The sequence below is a fragment of the Protopterus annectens genome, chromosome 14.part0 (assembly GCF_019279795.1).
Source record: "Protopterus annectens isolate FY-2018-M chromosome 14.part0, PAN1.0, whole genome shotgun sequence".
Taxonomy (NCBI): Eukaryota; Metazoa; Chordata; order Ceratodontiformes; family Protopteridae; genus Protopterus; species Protopterus annectens.
This window is the reverse complement of record NC_056748.1, coordinates 42,083,355-42,099,817: the sequence shown is the minus strand read 5'-3', so window position 1 is coordinate 42,099,817 and position 16,463 is coordinate 42,083,355. Positions and strand designations below refer to the sequence as shown.

The 16,463-nt window shown below is 42.2% G+C and overlaps 1 protein-coding gene across 2 annotated transcripts in view; it reads left to right on the top strand.

Moving 5' to 3' along the window:
* Positions 1–16,463, top strand: part of LOC122788855 (annexin A5-like) — a 379,122-nt gene that overhangs the window by 290,211 nt on the left and 72,448 nt on the right. The gene's annotated exons all lie outside the window — the stretch shown is intronic.

Here is a 16,463-nt window from a genome sequence, read left to right as displayed (position 1 = left end):
CTGCACTGGGATTGCACTGTTTAATTGCTCTTTTAATACAAAAATGTACAATTGGCAGACATGTTCTGTGATAGCAGTCGCTCCTTGTAGATATCTAGGTCTTCCTGGTGGCTTTTTGTGTAGGTATTAAAGGCTCAACAACCATGTTAATCTTACTAGTAACTTTTCAGGCAATTGGTATTACTTTCAAGTAAACTGCTGATGCATGATAGGAGCAGTCTAGAAGACTGACTCTTGAAAGCCCAGTCATCAGTGGAAAAAACTTCAAACCAATGGGAGGTGCTGCAGCTTAATTGGTAGAGAGAGCTGGAATGGCGTGGGGCTCTATTACAGCAGGTCAGGGACCATTACCTGTGATTAAACAAATGTAGTCTTTAATTTTCATCCATAGACTGCCTCAGCATGTACTCACTCATAGCCACTTCACTTAACTCTACATATGCATATACATCCGTCATGGGTAGGTACTATAGGCTATCAGCCTGAGGGCCTATGTAAGCCTAGCCAACAAGGTTCCCTGGCTTGCGCCACCCAAGAAAGTTATTTTCCTGTGCCACTGTCAAGAAGAGACAAGTGATCCCTGGGGTATATTTCCCATTTCCCATCCACTCATCAAGATTTTTCTTGAGTGCTAATGAAGAACTTTGCTTGACATAGATGGGTAGCCTGTTCCAGAGTATGGGAAGTCTCTGGGACAGGAATCTATCCCTCCAGCATGTCCTGTTTATTGTGGTGTCAAGGTTTAGGTCCCTAGAGCATGTAGCTCAGAGATTGAGATTTCTTTAGGTGTAGCATGTCCAACAGCTCTGGGTTTGACACATCTTTATATGTTAGGCAGACATCACCTCTGAGTAGGCGATATGCTATGGAGTAAAGCTGGAGTTTTTTGAGAAGGTCAGTGTAGGGCATCTGTTTTGAGGCCAGTAATCCTCTGTGAGGTACTTCTGTGGCTTTTCCAGCTGTTGCAGATGTCTTGTGAGGTACATTCCTAAAGGGGCGTTGTACTCTAATGGGTCTAATGAGTATCGAATAGAGGGGAACAATGACCTCTTTATTCCTGGATGAGAACCCTTTTATGGTGTGTGCAACATAGGACTTCTGACTACTGTGGCAATGTGACTATCAAAGGACTGACTACTGTCCACCTGGGTCCCAAGGTCTCATCACACATTCGGTTTTTACCAAAGGGGATAACAATGCACTTTTTGGCATTGAGCTTATAGCCATGACTCTGACACCAGGCATCTCTCAGCGAGGCCCTTGTGTAGGATTTCCACATTTGGGGACTCTACTATGACTTCTAGTTTGCAGTCATCTGCGAACTTCATTAGCCAGAGGCCTTCTGTGTTGGCCTGTACTTCAGAGAAGTAGATGCCAAACAGGAGAGGTCCCAGGACTGAACCCTGTGGTTCTCAACTTGTTACTGGTTTGAGGTCAGATTTGGAGTGTGCAACTTTTACAGTGTGGGTTCGGTCAGTGAGCCAGTTTGCAACCCATCTTGTGACGTAGGGATTTATACCTAGTTTAGTGAGTTTAGCTATAATTCCAGAATGGAGGATGGTGTTGAAAGCCTTTGCGAGGTCAAGATAGGCTGTGTGAAACCACCTTACCCTCATCTACGGCTTTGGTGACTGCCTCAAAGAAGTCAATCAGGTTCAGGAGGCATGATCTGCCTTTCACAAACCCGAACTGGGTGGGATCCAGAGTTTGGAGGTTATCTGTCTTTGAATTCCATGATACGTTCCATGGCCTTGCAGATCTGGCTCGTCCGGCTAATAGGGCAATAGTTCCCGGGTTCAGTGGTGGCTCTCCCTTTGTGGAGTGGGATAACTGTTGCTGTATGCCATTCAGTGGGCACAAAGCCTGATGTGAGGCTATAATTGTACATTGTACTAATGGTGGGGAGCCAGTTCGTTCTGAAGATTGTGTAAAATGCAGTCTTGGGTTGTTGTCCAGTCCCATGGATGCTGTGTTTTTGGCTTTAGAGAGTGCAGCTTTTACCTGCGTAGTTGTGATTACAGGGACTGTGCATTCTTGTATAGATATGGGCCCTTTAGAGGGGGAGAGGGGGGTAAAGTTAGCACTGAACCTATCTGCCAGGATGTTGGCAATATCAGTTGGCTCTAATTTTCATGCCATTGTGCTGTACCTCAGAACAGATCTCAGTGTTTCCATTGAGATTCTTGACATAGCTATAGAACGCTTTGTGGTTGTCCTTGGAATCAGTGGCGATTTTGTTTTCATAGCTAGCTTTGGAGGATCTTATAAGGGATCTCAGCTTCTTACTGAGGCTGACCAGGAAGCTCTTCCACTCATAGGATTTTACTCTTTTGCAACAATTTCTTCCTTTTGTTGTACAGTTTGTTTATGGCTGGGGACCACCTGTCTTGGTTCTGTTTGGGATAGCACAATCCATGCACTCGTAAGTGCTCAGAGTACATTTGTGTAGGATTCAGCAGTCGTAACTGTATTCTCCATCTGCATGGGTGTTAAGTTCACCACTTCTGTCTTAAGAAGCATGAAGTTGGCTTTGTAGAAATTTTTTACTGTTTTACTTAATGGGGGGTGGGGGCGGGATGTGGATATCAAGGGTGATTAACTTATGGTCGGATCGGACCAACGAAGAGTTGACTTCAGGTGTGGAACACTGGTCACTCATGTTGGTAATGACTAGGTCTAGGATATTGTTGCCCCTGGTGGTGGGGGTGTGGATAAGTTGATCCAGGGCATTGAAGTTTACGAATTCCAGAAAGCGTTGTGTGAAGGAGTTGGTACATGAGTAGTTTTCCCAGTTAATGGTGGGGTAGTTGAAATCTCCCATTATTAGGGTGTTTGGTTGAACCCTAATATTTTCCAGTATGTCAAGAAAGGAGGAGTGGGAATCCTGGGGCATGGTGGGGGATCTGTAGCAAGCTGCAATTTGGATTGCAGTTTTGCCCAGAGTTAGGTGCATAACCTTGGATGCATTATGCTGAGCAACTAGCCTGGATGTGTGGATATCGTTAATGAATATGGACACACCTCTGCCTTTGGTCATATAACCTGGACCGGAACACCAAAGAGTGGCAAAAGTTATAGCCTGGTAGTGCAGGGCTGCTCTCTGGAGCCTTGAATTGGGTCACATTCATTGCACAAATATCTATGTTCTCCATTTAAGGAGTGCCTTGAGTGAATGTATTTTGAGATTTAGACTTCTAGCATTGAATAGCATTACCCTCATTTTTTTGCTTGCCTGTTACTGTTACAGTGGTGAATGTCATTTGAACCTTGCCTAAAAAGCACTATAGGGACAGCAAGAGCCTTGGCCAGTATCTGAAATCCCAGGGGGACAGGTGCAGGCCATCTCTGGCAAAGCATTGTGGTCTGTCGACCACATCATCCCAAGCAGACAGATTCTGAATCCCCTTAGAATGACACCAGAAGCTTAGCCAATTGTTGAAGTCAATCATTTTGTCCTTGTACTGCAGTATCATTCTGGGCGATGGCAGAATGCTACTCGGGGATAGGGTCATAACCTGCCTGGGCTACAAGATCTGAGAGCTCTTCCATGTCTCTCCATGTAGTCCAGGGAGGTACATCTCAGGTCGTTCTCACCAACATGGACAATGACAGTCGTATTTGTACTTGTTGTGGAGTGACCTGAGTGCGTGGGTTATGTGGCAGATCCTGGCAGCTGACAGTAGCCTTCTTGTTTAGCCTGGTGGAGTGGGAAATCAGTGTGTCTGACTATGTTGGATACACTGTTTTGCCTTATTGGCTGTGGTTGAGTGGCGTACTGAGTCTGTGGGCTGTGTCATTTGGGTTGTGTTGGGGGTGGAAGTTGCTTGCGTTTCTCCTTTTGGAGGTCTCTGTTGCTTGGACAGATTATTATTGAGAGCCTCCATGAATGTTTGTGTGGATTTTGGTGGTGTAGATTAGAGACTGTGAGAAGTGTGATGTGGTGCAAGTGTTTACCTTCTCCTCTTGAATGTCAAGTTCAGTCTTGGTTGGAGAGAGCTTTACCTCCAGTTTGGCTAGATAAGTGCATCTCTCACAGTTGTAGTATTGGCTGGTAGGAGAGGGTTGTCTGTGTTAATGAGGCAATTTCTACATTGCCCCAAGATGCCCAGATTCATCAGATAGACAGGAGAGAACACTGGGAGCTGACCCTTGGACATGCCTGAATAAAAAACTATTTTCCTCTAGACAAGTGAGGAAAGGGAGTACAAGAGCTGTTTTTCTCTAAGCAGTTGAAGAAAGTGCAAAAACTGTTTTTCCCTAGGTAATGAAGGTTGAGTGCTATAGTAATTGGCTTATTTAGTGCTTACAACAAGTTCTGAAAAAGTGCTGAGCACGAATAAGCAAATTCAAGTGCTAAAACTAAATCTGCATCTGCACTAGACTAGTTACAGGAAAGGTGCAAATGCAGGCTTTCAAATCAGAAAGTTGAGAGAGATGGAAAAGATTGCCCAGATGGCCAGTAACTACAATTTCTGGACCAGAACCACTCCTTGTAGACTGGTTACCTAGTGCTTACCACTCCCATTGACAAGTTAGAAGGCTTCCCTCCAACACAGAAAGGCTTGGGGGCTCAGAAGCTTACATACAGTCCTAGATACAGCAAATCTGTATCTGGATTACATTAGTTACAGGAAAGGTAGAAAACAGGCTTAGTTTTATTTATTTTTTTGTTACAGAAAAGTAGCTAAAACAGCTACTAGTAAAAATTCAAATGCAGTGCAAGGTAGCACACGTGTATGTAGCAATATTAGACCAAACAGTTTTAAAATGCAATTAAATTAAAAATAACTAAAAACAAGTGCAGAAGGAGTGTATTAGGTAGAATTTGGTAGAGATGGGGCTGGGGGGAGTGTCCCAGATCAATTCCACAGTGGGGAGGGCAACTGCAAAAGCCACCAAATTTTAAACAAACCAGAAATAGGGAGGGTAGGTGGGACAACACTTTTAGCAGAGATATGAAAATCTATACAGTGAATCAAAAACAACCATGCACAACACTGAATAAAATTAGTCCAGCAACAATTTACAGTACACAATTCTGAAGAACCAAAAATATATACTTGTACTTAGCTCTGTATATTTCCAGATACTTCAGTTAAGCTGGGGATCTGAGGCTGCTAGGCACCCAGAAATGTAGGGTTCTGAATGCTCAGAGGTTTTTGATTTTAATGATGGCATGAACAAAAAAATCACAGCTAACGGGGGAAGTTTATTTTTCATTTCAAGTTTAAAAAACCTTGGTTCACCATTAAACTAAGTAGAAATGCAAAGATTCATAAATCCTAACTGGGTACAGTGCCTGACTTCCTGTCCTTCCAAAGAGTTGTATTTACAATCTGTGTACCCTTCTGGTGTTACCTTAAGATGATGGTAAAAGTTCAAATGGCCAGAGGCTTGGCTTGTATTGTACTAATGAGTCTGGAAGAGGTAACTCTGCACACAGGTAAAACCCACAGAGAGGAGTGCATGCAGACTCCACACAGAAATGATCATAACCAATGACTCAAGAACCAAGCGCTGTTGAATAGTGAAGCTTCTCAAGGCAACAGGCTGCCAACAGTCAGCTGCTGCCTCGTGCACCTAGCCAGACCACCACAGACAATCGCTTATTGAGAGCAATGCAGATACTTTTTCACAATCATGATCAACTTACTAATATTAGATGTACTGCAACCCCTCTCCCATACCCATTCAGTCCTTGTCGTATATGCCCCCATATTCAAGTACAGAACCTAAAGTATTCAATTGTCTCAAAATGGCCAGTAGCTGGCCCTATTCAAAATGGCCACTAGCAGGCCTCACACAACACCCTACCTCTGCAATGCCAAGACTGAATGAATTGTAAGTCACTTTTATCCACGAATAACTCCTGTGTCCAGCTTATTGGTTGCAGAAGGGTAGGTGGTCCAACCAGCGCCCTGTGCCACTACCATGAACCGGTGCCCCACCCCCTCAGCTCCTCAAGTTGAGCAAAACAGGCCATTCCTTCTGTGATGCCCCTATACTGGCCCAGTAATGGTCTCAATCCTCACCACTAGCAACAGTCAGGAATGTACAAACTGGGAAGATGAGTACACACAGTAAAGTACAATTTCCCCTTAAGAGCACATGGAGATGACAGTCTGGGGATGGTTTCTCCCTTTCTCCAGATCCCCAATAAGGCTCCCCACTGGCACAGCTTTAGGGTTGAGATCTCAGCTGAGTGGCTAAGCCAAAACCTCCAGCACCACTTGTCTCTGCCCAAGTAGCTGACACCCACACTTATATACAAATGCACACTCCTGGGAAAGGCTGGCACAGTTTTACTAGCTATACGCCTTCTGCCCAGACTATAAGGTAGTTCCAGTTGCCACCAGCCACTCTTAGCTACTTTAAGGACCTTAGAAAAGGGTGTCCAATCCTACTGTGTAATATTACTATTGATCCAAATGGTATTCTGACCAAAAGCAAGGCTAAATTAGGAGTGGCCTATACAGTGCCACCAAATAGATATTTACTCAGAATGCTTGCATAACTCTAAACAGACCAGCCACAATTGAAAGGTTTAAAATATTTACTTATTGAGTATTTTATTAATCGTTAAATCAGAGTTCAAAATCACAGGAAATATTTAAAATCTTGCAGGACCATCTGAAAGAAAATGTTTAAGCTATACTTTACTATATTCCTATCTGAATCTGAGTTACTATCCCCTAAAACTTTCAGGAAGGCAAGTGTAGAAGAGGGTGAGTGGATGGTGACAGGTCAAAGACAGATACAAAATGCCCTCCTTTCTCTCGGGAGTTCTTAAATTAATATCAAATATTACTGCTGGGTTAGCTTGGATAACGTCACATAACTTTAGTTCCCAAGCTAAACCTCCATTGTCAAACTACCCACATTTAATGTCTCTGAAAATACATAGCCTTCAGATGTTTGCAACTGCTAGACCACCCCAATAACACACTTACAAAACAGAGTCCCCTAGTGTAGACATCTTGTTGCTGAATGAAATTGAAAGATGAATTTTATAGCACAAATGTAAAACAATTTAATTTGAAATATTTTCTTGAAGTTTTAAAAGTTAACCCTCTATGTTCTAGTTTCCACTGTTAAACATACGTTTACACAATTTCAATAATTTCTGTTCTAAGCCAGCAGGGCATGCTGTGGTTACATTTTAGCTCAGTATATAACGTGCAGTTCTAACAGTTGTAGCACAGGCATCTTACAATAAAGCTTGTTGGCATTCACAAATGACACAACCACTTACTGCCAGCCCAGCTATCTGAAATTTTGTATCTCCTTCTGTCACTCCTCTATATAAATTGTATTAATCTCAAATTTTACAAAATTCCCGATAGCTGAGCTAGTAGTATTTCCCTTTGTCGCACCTTCTGACACCAACCAGGTGACCAACTGCATGACAGCCCCCATACAGATATTCTAGTGCAGTTTCTGTGCCCTCTCTGACCCTCCAACACATTTTAAAAAATCATGTAAACTGTAGCAAACTGCTTGCTACAAGTGTATCAAATGGGTGGTAAAGTGCTCAGGTTGTAGTTAATACCATATAAACTAGAGCTGCTGCGGTTAGACCACACACTGAGCTCTACAGCACTCTTAACTACAAATGCAATTCCAGCCTGTGTTGCATTAAAAAGATTTTGATCAGCTGACTGCACTCCCAATACTTTGCACCTGGGACAGGTGCCCCTCTTTCAGGCCTAGCTACACTACTGATTGGCTGTATATACCTCCGATACTAGAACATACTACAAAAAAAAACTACTGGCAACAACTTCCTAGACAGACAATGGTGCGACTAGTCACGTGTAGGGCTGTGATCATGTACTTTGGGTGTTTTGCTGCATCAAATTTTGGAATAAATACATAATTGCCACAGAATTTCATCTTGGCTTACTACTGTCAAAATAGTTTGCAAGCACCCCATGCATCTCTGTCTTGCATCTCGGTCTTGCATCTCAAGGAGAAAGCTAAAAATAGTACACAAATTGTGAACAGCATTTATACTTGGAAACGTAGTAACAGATGCTTGCATTAACATTATTTTTGAAGTCCGTTACATCTGTAGACCCCAGTGATTTGGCCCTCCATCCCCCCAAAAATTATACAGAGCAGACCCCAGTGATTTGGCCCTCCATCCCCCCAAAAATTATACAGAACAGACCATAATATGCCAAATAGAGAACAGCCGAGAGCTTATATGCCTAAATTGCAATAATAGTTTGGCATTAACATGCATTTTCTGAAATACAAATTCTGAAACTATTTAAATCCCCAGTGATTTGCCAGAAAAAAAATGAGTAACAGACCAAAATAAATAAGGCAAAAAGTTGGACATAACTGCAAAATTCTGAGCAGTAAAAAGCCTTCTGCAGTCCCAAGTGGATTGCCAGAACACATCACAGAAAAATGAAAACCCAAAACGTGATACAAAATCAGACATTTGAAAGCTTGTGTACAAATGTACATGCATATACATGCACCTGTGTGCACATGCACAACTGACCTTATGCTGTCAGTAGCAGATAAATTGCCAAAAAGTGTGAAAATAAAACCCTATTTACAGTTTTCTCCTATTGCATGTTAACCAACACTGAAGTCACCTGAGGCAGCCTGAGCCAATAGGAAGGGCTCCATGCTGCTTCATGCAGCAGCCCGGTGATATGCTCAGAGTGGTGCTTCTGTGGGTGCTGATTGGTGCCAAACAAACCCAGTTTTGAAAACTGATTGGCAATCAGATTTAGTTTGTTTTGGATGCTCTCTGATCTCTTCCCATGCATATGAATAGAGTTCTGTGGGCCCAGAATAAGTTTACTTTGAATTCATAGGATTATAGGAAGTTACTAGGTTATTGGCCTTGAGGCCCTTACAAGCCTAGCCAAGAATTTAGCTCATATTCCAACAAGTCTGCACCCTATGCCACTGTCCAGCAGGGACACAAGTGGAATCCCAAGGGTGTATTTTCTGTTGCCCATCCAATTATTCAGGTTGCACTTAGAGGTTTAATGAGGTACTCTTCTTTACATGGAGAGGGAGTGTATCCCACAAAAGGGGGGAGTCTGTGGGACACAAATCTCTCCCACCAAGTCCTATTGATGTCCTAGGCCAGGTTGAGGCCGCGTGTGCGGGTTACTCAAGTGGAGCTAGACTTGCGGATATGCAGCTGTCCCATCAGGGTGGGGTTTGAGATTTTGTATGCCAGACAGAGGTCACCTCTGGGGAGTTTATAGGAAACAGTAGAGGGACATGGCTTTTAGCCCATCTGTGTAGGGTAAATGTTTGAGGCCCTGGATTCTGTGAGGAACCCTGGTCTCCAGCTGCTGCATGCGCTGTGTGGTACATGCCGAAAGGGACATTGTACTCAATGGGACTTATAAGGGAAGAGTACAGGGATGTTATCACCACCTTGTCCCTGGATGAGATAACCTTACTAATGAGGTGGGGCATGTAGAAAGCCTTCTGTACAATGGAGGTAATATGGTGGTCAAAAGTCAGTTTGCTGTCAATCTGGGTGCCCAAGTCCCTCATGACTGATTGCGTGCTTAGTGTCTTATCAATGTGATAATTTATGGGGATGTCACTTCCCCAAAAGGGATGATGCATTTTTTGGCATTCAGTTTAAGGCCATATTTCTGGCACTAGTAATTTGTTTGGGTGAGACCCTTTTGGAGGATGTCCACATTTTGATGGGAATTGACAGCAGCCAGATTGTAGTAATCTGCAAATGTGGTCAGCCATAGCCCACTATATTTGGCCTGCTCCTCTGAGAAGTATATCCCCAACAGCAGAGGCCCTGAGACCGATCCCTGGGGTACACTGCTTGTTATGGGTCTACTTGAGGTGGCTTGCCCTGTTTTGACTAGGTGGGTTCCATCAGTGAGCCAGTTTGCTACCCATCTGGTAACACATGGATTGCCCAACTGAAAGACTTTCTATTATACCTGAGTTGGGGAATAGTATCAAAGGCCTTGGCCAGGTCAAGGTAGGCGGTGTGCACAGTCTTCCCCTCCTCTGGCCTTGTTGACTGTCTCAGTTGTCAACCCAAATTTAACAGGCACAACCTTGACAAAACCAAACTGTCTGGGATCAAGTGTCTGGAGGTTGCCAATGTCCTTATTAATGAGTTCCATGGAAATCCACTCCATGGCCTTGCAGATCAGGTTAGGCTGATGGGTCTATAATTTCCTGAATCTGTGGATGCTCCTCCTTTGTGCAAAGGGATTGACAGTAGCAGTCCTCCACTCAGCTGGGACAAAGCCAGTACTCAGGCTTTTAAGTAGGGTGCCTAATGTTGCTGCAAGTTCCTGCCAGAGTTCATGTAGAATGCAGCTGGGGATGTTATCTGGTTCCATGGAGGCTGTATTTTTGCTTTTGAGGGAGGAGTGATGACTTGCTCCCTAGAGATAAAGGGAGGTGGGGCAGATACTGGGGATGTCCTGTTTTACTGATGGGGGGCAGAGGAGTGAGGATTTCACTGAACCTGTCCAACAGGTTGGCTAGATCTACAGGGTTCGTGTATGTGGTGTTCTTTACCACCAGTTCTGAGCAGATCTGGGTGCTTCCCTTGGATTGCAGACATGTGAAGAAAGCCTTATGATTGTCTAGCAGATGTGGCCAGTTTAGACTGTTTGCTTTGGAGGATTTCACTAGTGCTCTTATTTGCTTTTTCAGTCTAAGGAGAGATTGCTTCCAATTAGACACCTGTTCCTTCTAGGTCCTGGACAGCAATTTTTTTTTCTTTTATTATAGAGTTTTATTGTAGATGTTCATGAGACAGGTTTACTCTTCCTTGAGGATTTCAACTTATGGAATTCCTGATTCCATGCAGCTATATAAATGCTCATGTAGTACTTTGGTGTAGGACATATGTGCCAGTTCTTGTAGATGGGGCAGGGGGCTGTGAAGCTGTTTATACCTTCCTTCAGGAGGTAATCAGCTTTGGAGAAGTTTTTTTTTTTGTTTGACCCTAGCTAGGGAGGGGTCGGGGGTGATGCTGACTTCAAAGGACTGCTTTGTGGTCTGATCTTACCAGGGATTGACACTGTAGGGATGCTGCAGTGGTTACTCATTACTTTCAAGTCCAAGGTATTTTCACCTTGTGGGGGTGTCAACCAACTGGTCCAAGGCATTTGCATTGACTAATTCAAAGAATCTCTGGGCATTTGTTTTGGCATGAGTATTTCTTTCAATCTATGATTGGATAGTCAGGTCACCTAGGATCAGGGTAAAGAGTTGAATCTTAATAGATTCAGAGGTCTAGTTAGGTGGAGTGGGCATCTTGAGTGAGTTGGAGGCCTGTAGCTGGCTATGGTTTTAATAGGGGTCTTAATTAACTGCACCTGGAGTGTTTCCTGTGCAGCATGCTGTTTGACCAGCCTAGACATGTAAATGTCTGTTATATATATCGCAACTCCACCTTCTTTTGTTTTGCTGTCCACGGTTTGGGGTCTGAATGAAAGGATGAGTAACCTGATATGGCTGGGGTGCTTTCTGCAGCTGTGCCTGCACAAATGCCAGCTTCTTCCAGGGTTAATGCTTGCAATGAGTGCATTTTCATGTTTAGACTCCTAGTGTTTAACCGCATGACCTTTAATTTACAATTTGATGACATTTTCATATTGGTAATTTTGACCTCATGGCATTGTCTAAAGGCACTATGAGGGAGGCAAGAGCCTTTGCTAGGAGCCTGAAGCCCAAAGGAGACGGATGCAGACCATCTCTGGCAAAGCATTGTGGCTGGTAAATCATGTCATCCCAGGTTGTCTGGTATTGGATCCCCTTGGAATGATACCAGAAACTAAGCCAATTATTAGTCTATCATTTTCTGCTTCTAACTGATGCAACACTTATTTTTTTCAGGGGGTGCTGCAGCCCAGCAGGCAATACCATAAGTCACCCCTGTCCAAAGTGTTAAGTAATTGTTAATTCTACTGCTTTGCAAACAATGTTTCAGAAGGTGGACTACTCCAAGAAGTTGTACAGGCTGAAATTGAGAGAACCTCTCTGCACTGGTACCTCAGGCATGTATAACACAACTTTCCTCAAACCCTGCAATTCTACCCTGCAAAGCTGATAATTTTGTGATATGTGGGTTGCAGAGACAAGCCAACTGAAAGGAAGGTAACTATGTACTATTCTGCAGTCTTAAAAATCACCATTAGTCTGTTATCCCTCAAAAGGTCACATCCATGTAGCACTCTGAGTTTGGTTTTGGGATTTGAAAACTTGTACATCTGTTCCATTTGAAAATCCTTGGTAAACAAGCAAAGGAAAAAGGTGGTGCCTTGTGTGACAGCAGCCTCTCCGGCTACCAAGGTGTGTTTTTGTTTGAAGTTTAAAAATTGTTGATCAGTAGTCTGTTGCTGAGTGTGCAGTTGACCTGAAACCATGATGTCATTGGTGCTTTGTTCATTTCTTTGCTCACTGGACTGGTAAATTGATTGTGGAAGTTGAGCCTTCAGTGGCAAGTTGTGAAGGTGGAAACCTTTGTTAGGCTTAATTTTAAAAAGATCGGACTGAATAGTTGAGTTAGAAGGAACCAGGCTGGACTGGGGACACTGCTGCTTATGTTCGTGATATGGATGGTGAAAATCTGTGGGAAGATTGAAGTAGTTGTAGCTGTTCAGGCCTGTAGGTATAGGTGGTTGCACTGAATACCAGTAGCAGAGCCTGACTTGTTTGTCAGTTGGTTTAAATCCAACTTTCTTTGGTGTCAGAAGACTGGACTTGGAATGTTGCTGGTGTTGGAGAGGGAGTTGGCAGCAGTGAGAAGTGGATTGCTGTAATCCATAAATCATGCTTGGGTGATACTTCTATGCTTTTTGTGCCTTTGCTTGGCTCAGTCTCTTACCATTTTATAAGTGTGCTGTGTGTTCTGTGTTTGTACTTGAGCTTGGAGAAATATAATTTTGTCAAGTTGTGCACTTAGTCTGAATGACTGTTACTTTTGACTTGACACTGACTAAAAATATCAGCGACCAGTTTGCAGTGCCTCTTGCAAATCTGTTTACTGTAAAAAAAAAATAAATAAATAAATAAAAAAAAAAATCTGTAACTACTTTTAGTGGAAAAGTAAGGGCTGAGATTGTATGTCAACTTTCAAAGTTTTTTTTTTAAAGAAACAATATGTCCTCATTTTTCTTCTGAGCCCACCAGAGTCTGCTTTGGCTTGCAAAGCTTGCCTAATTAATGACTCTAATGACTCTATTCTCAATGGCTTTCAGGTTTTTTCGTCAAATTACAACAGGCTCAGTTGATTAATGGCTTCATGAGGAAGTGCATTTTTATCCTGAATGGCTTTGACCTTAATGATATGAAATAATAAGCATTTGGCTCCTTGCTGTGTGTTCCTTTAGAATGAAATTTGGTTGGAGAAATTATACAAGTACAAGGGAGACAAATTCCTAAAGAAAGTATCATGAGAGTTCATTCTGCCCTAATATGGTATACACTCTGGGAGATGATAGAAATGTTGGAGGGAAGAAATTGTTAGGCTTTTTTAATACAAAGTAGTATGGCAATACTTTTTCCATAGTGTATATTCCTGTTTAGAGTATGTGTTGGGATCCAGGGATGTAACTGTAGCAGAGGTGGTAGAAAAAGCACAAGGTCCCATTTGATGTACAGCCATTATTCAAACCAATGTAAAAAGAGGAGCCAAAATGGCAAATTATGCACATTTGACAGTCTTGTAAAATGCATTTCTAAAAAAAAATGCAACTTCAGGCAGTCAAAATACAGCATCTTCTCTGTTGCCTCTTCAAATCCACATTATTTCAGCTGTGTAATAACATCAGCCCAATCCTGAATCCTACCTTACAAGCTACCTGTGATATAACTCTTCCCCCTTGCCCCCTGAACCTCTCCCAAAACAAATTGAGGCCCCTCCAGACTTTTTAGGTTAGTGTGTCTACAATAATCTAAAACTACATGCCTGGATAAGCCATCACTCCCCTGACAGACATTTTAGTCACCATGGAAACATGGCTACGGCTTGAACACAGGATTCTGAAATTCTCCCACCAGTCTACTTGTAATAGACAAGACTGAAAAATAAAAAGCAGAAGGTGTTTCAATGTTCTTTTAAAAACTGTAACCAAAACACTAAACAGGAGACAAATTCACCCTAAACGCACCACTAATGACTTGTAAAAACAAGGTGAAGAGAGTCCACAAGCACTGTAATCAAAACACTTTATTCACACCAACTCGTGTTGTGAATGAAGTGTTTTGATTACAGCCTGCGTTTGTGGACTCTCGTCACCCTATTATTAAGAGTCTTTAAAAACTGCTAATGTCTCCCCTTTCCCCTTACTCTATACCAAACTTTTCCAATGCTGAAATCCTTGTAACACTCCTAAAACTACCACAAAAGCATTAATGCATTAAGATATTCTGCCATGGACCTCCTCTAAAATCACAATGAAATAATGAGGCAATGTCAGCATAAACTGGCAAAGCATTAACTGAGCATCCCTACAATGACGTAAAGATTTTTTAATTTCACCCAACTTGTAACTTCAACCACCAGATACAATAAATCACCAAAAGACAATAAACCATTGGATACTGACAATCTCACCAAAAACAATCCTATCTCACTGCACCCTGTCCGATAGTATGTGATCAGCTCTAGATGTATATAATTACAGTACTGCCATACCCCTAAAAGTAGTCACTTTAAGCAAACAAGGAAACTCAAGCTTTCACAAACTTTTTCCTAACCACACATTCTATAACTATGAATCACTTGAGGCTCTCTAGATGGTGTCTGTTCAACTAAGCTTTCCTCAATATCCTTAATTCCGTAGCTCCTCTCAAAGCGAAGTCCAGTTCTGCTCCATGCCTATTCAAAAATTCTAAACTAATGAACTAGAGAGAAACCAAACCTGGAAGGCGTGGACTAGAACAATTACAGAACTACAAACCTATAGATACCAGAGTAAGCATAAAAAAAAATCATACCACTCAAATGAAATACTAGCAACCTTAAGTCCTTCTGGACTTTAGAACATTGAGGTAAGCTGTAATAGTTTTTAAACAAAAAACTAGCATAGTCAAGCACTCTATTGAAAATAGTGCTGTCAATTGCAAATGCTACATCTTTCAACCCATTCAAGTCCCAGCTCAAAGCAATAACCACCATACCCATTTTACCTTTCAACCTGCATTTACAATAAACAAACTTCTCCTAAAACTTTCTCATGTCTAATATCTCCATAACTGAAAGCAAAGTTCCACCATGGAAAAAATCCTACATAAGTCTATAAAGGCGGTCCCTCCACCAACTCATTTAGGCTGGTATCTATATTATCACCTTTAGCTAAAATATTAGAAAAATGTATGTACATGAAGATTAGTAATCACCTGGTACAGAACCTATTTATACTGACACTAATTTTGTCCATATCACAGCACTACCACCACCCTGCTCAGTTTGCTTAATACCATAAGCTCTTAGAGAAATGGAGGCAACTTGGTGTCCTCTGTTTAGATTTATGAAAAGCCTTTGATACTAATGGACAAACTGTACTCCGTTGGTTTGAATAGCTCATCACTCCTGTAGTTTTTAAACTCACCTTCAGAACACAAGCTGTAAAGTGGAAAAATTACTGCTCCACTTTTCAACTTGTTACCATAGGGGGTCTGTTCGGCCATTGAATTGGCTAACCAAATGGCTGAACAGTGAACGATAAATGGCGAAAGTTAAGTCACCAAACCTTCATAGAGAGGGTAGGTAACTAGTTGTCCAACTCTTCCTCATTTTATACATGTTTCAAACCCCTTTTCTTCACTGTAGTATGGTCTTGGAGTTGCTATATTTAGTAAGGAGGGTGGGGTGGCAAAGCCCCCCATCTGGAGGGGTTTCCAACACTACATGGAAGTACTGGACAACTAGTTTATGTAATGAAAGTTTGGTGACTGAACTTTAACTGTTTGCTGTTCAGTGGTTGAATGGCTAGCCCAGTCAACCGAACAGACCCACCATAGGAGTCCCACAGATCCATATTAGGATAGCTATTCAAACTCTCTAAATGAGCTACATACTGTTGCAGGCAAAGGTAACACTGTTCAATAAAATGATGACTCTCTGCTGATCTGCTCTTATAAAACTCTACCCAAACTGAGCTCACCCAACAAGCATTCACTTCCACTGAATTTTGGCTGAATGCTGCTCAACTCCTAAACCCCTCAAAAATTTCTCCTCTAAACAAATAGCCAGCCATAAATCAACTGACTTCTAACAATGACACCATTTGATTAGTAGACCACACTAAACTACTTGAAGTCAGAACTGATGACCAGTTTAAATTTAATATGTCAAGTTAAAAAATAAAAAAAGCTCTGTTCCATGTACAAGGCAAAACTTTCCCTAAAAGCTACTACAAGCATGTAGCCTGTACTGTGCCATCCCTAATCTATGCTTCCCCTATTTCACAAATCTCCAAGCCACACTA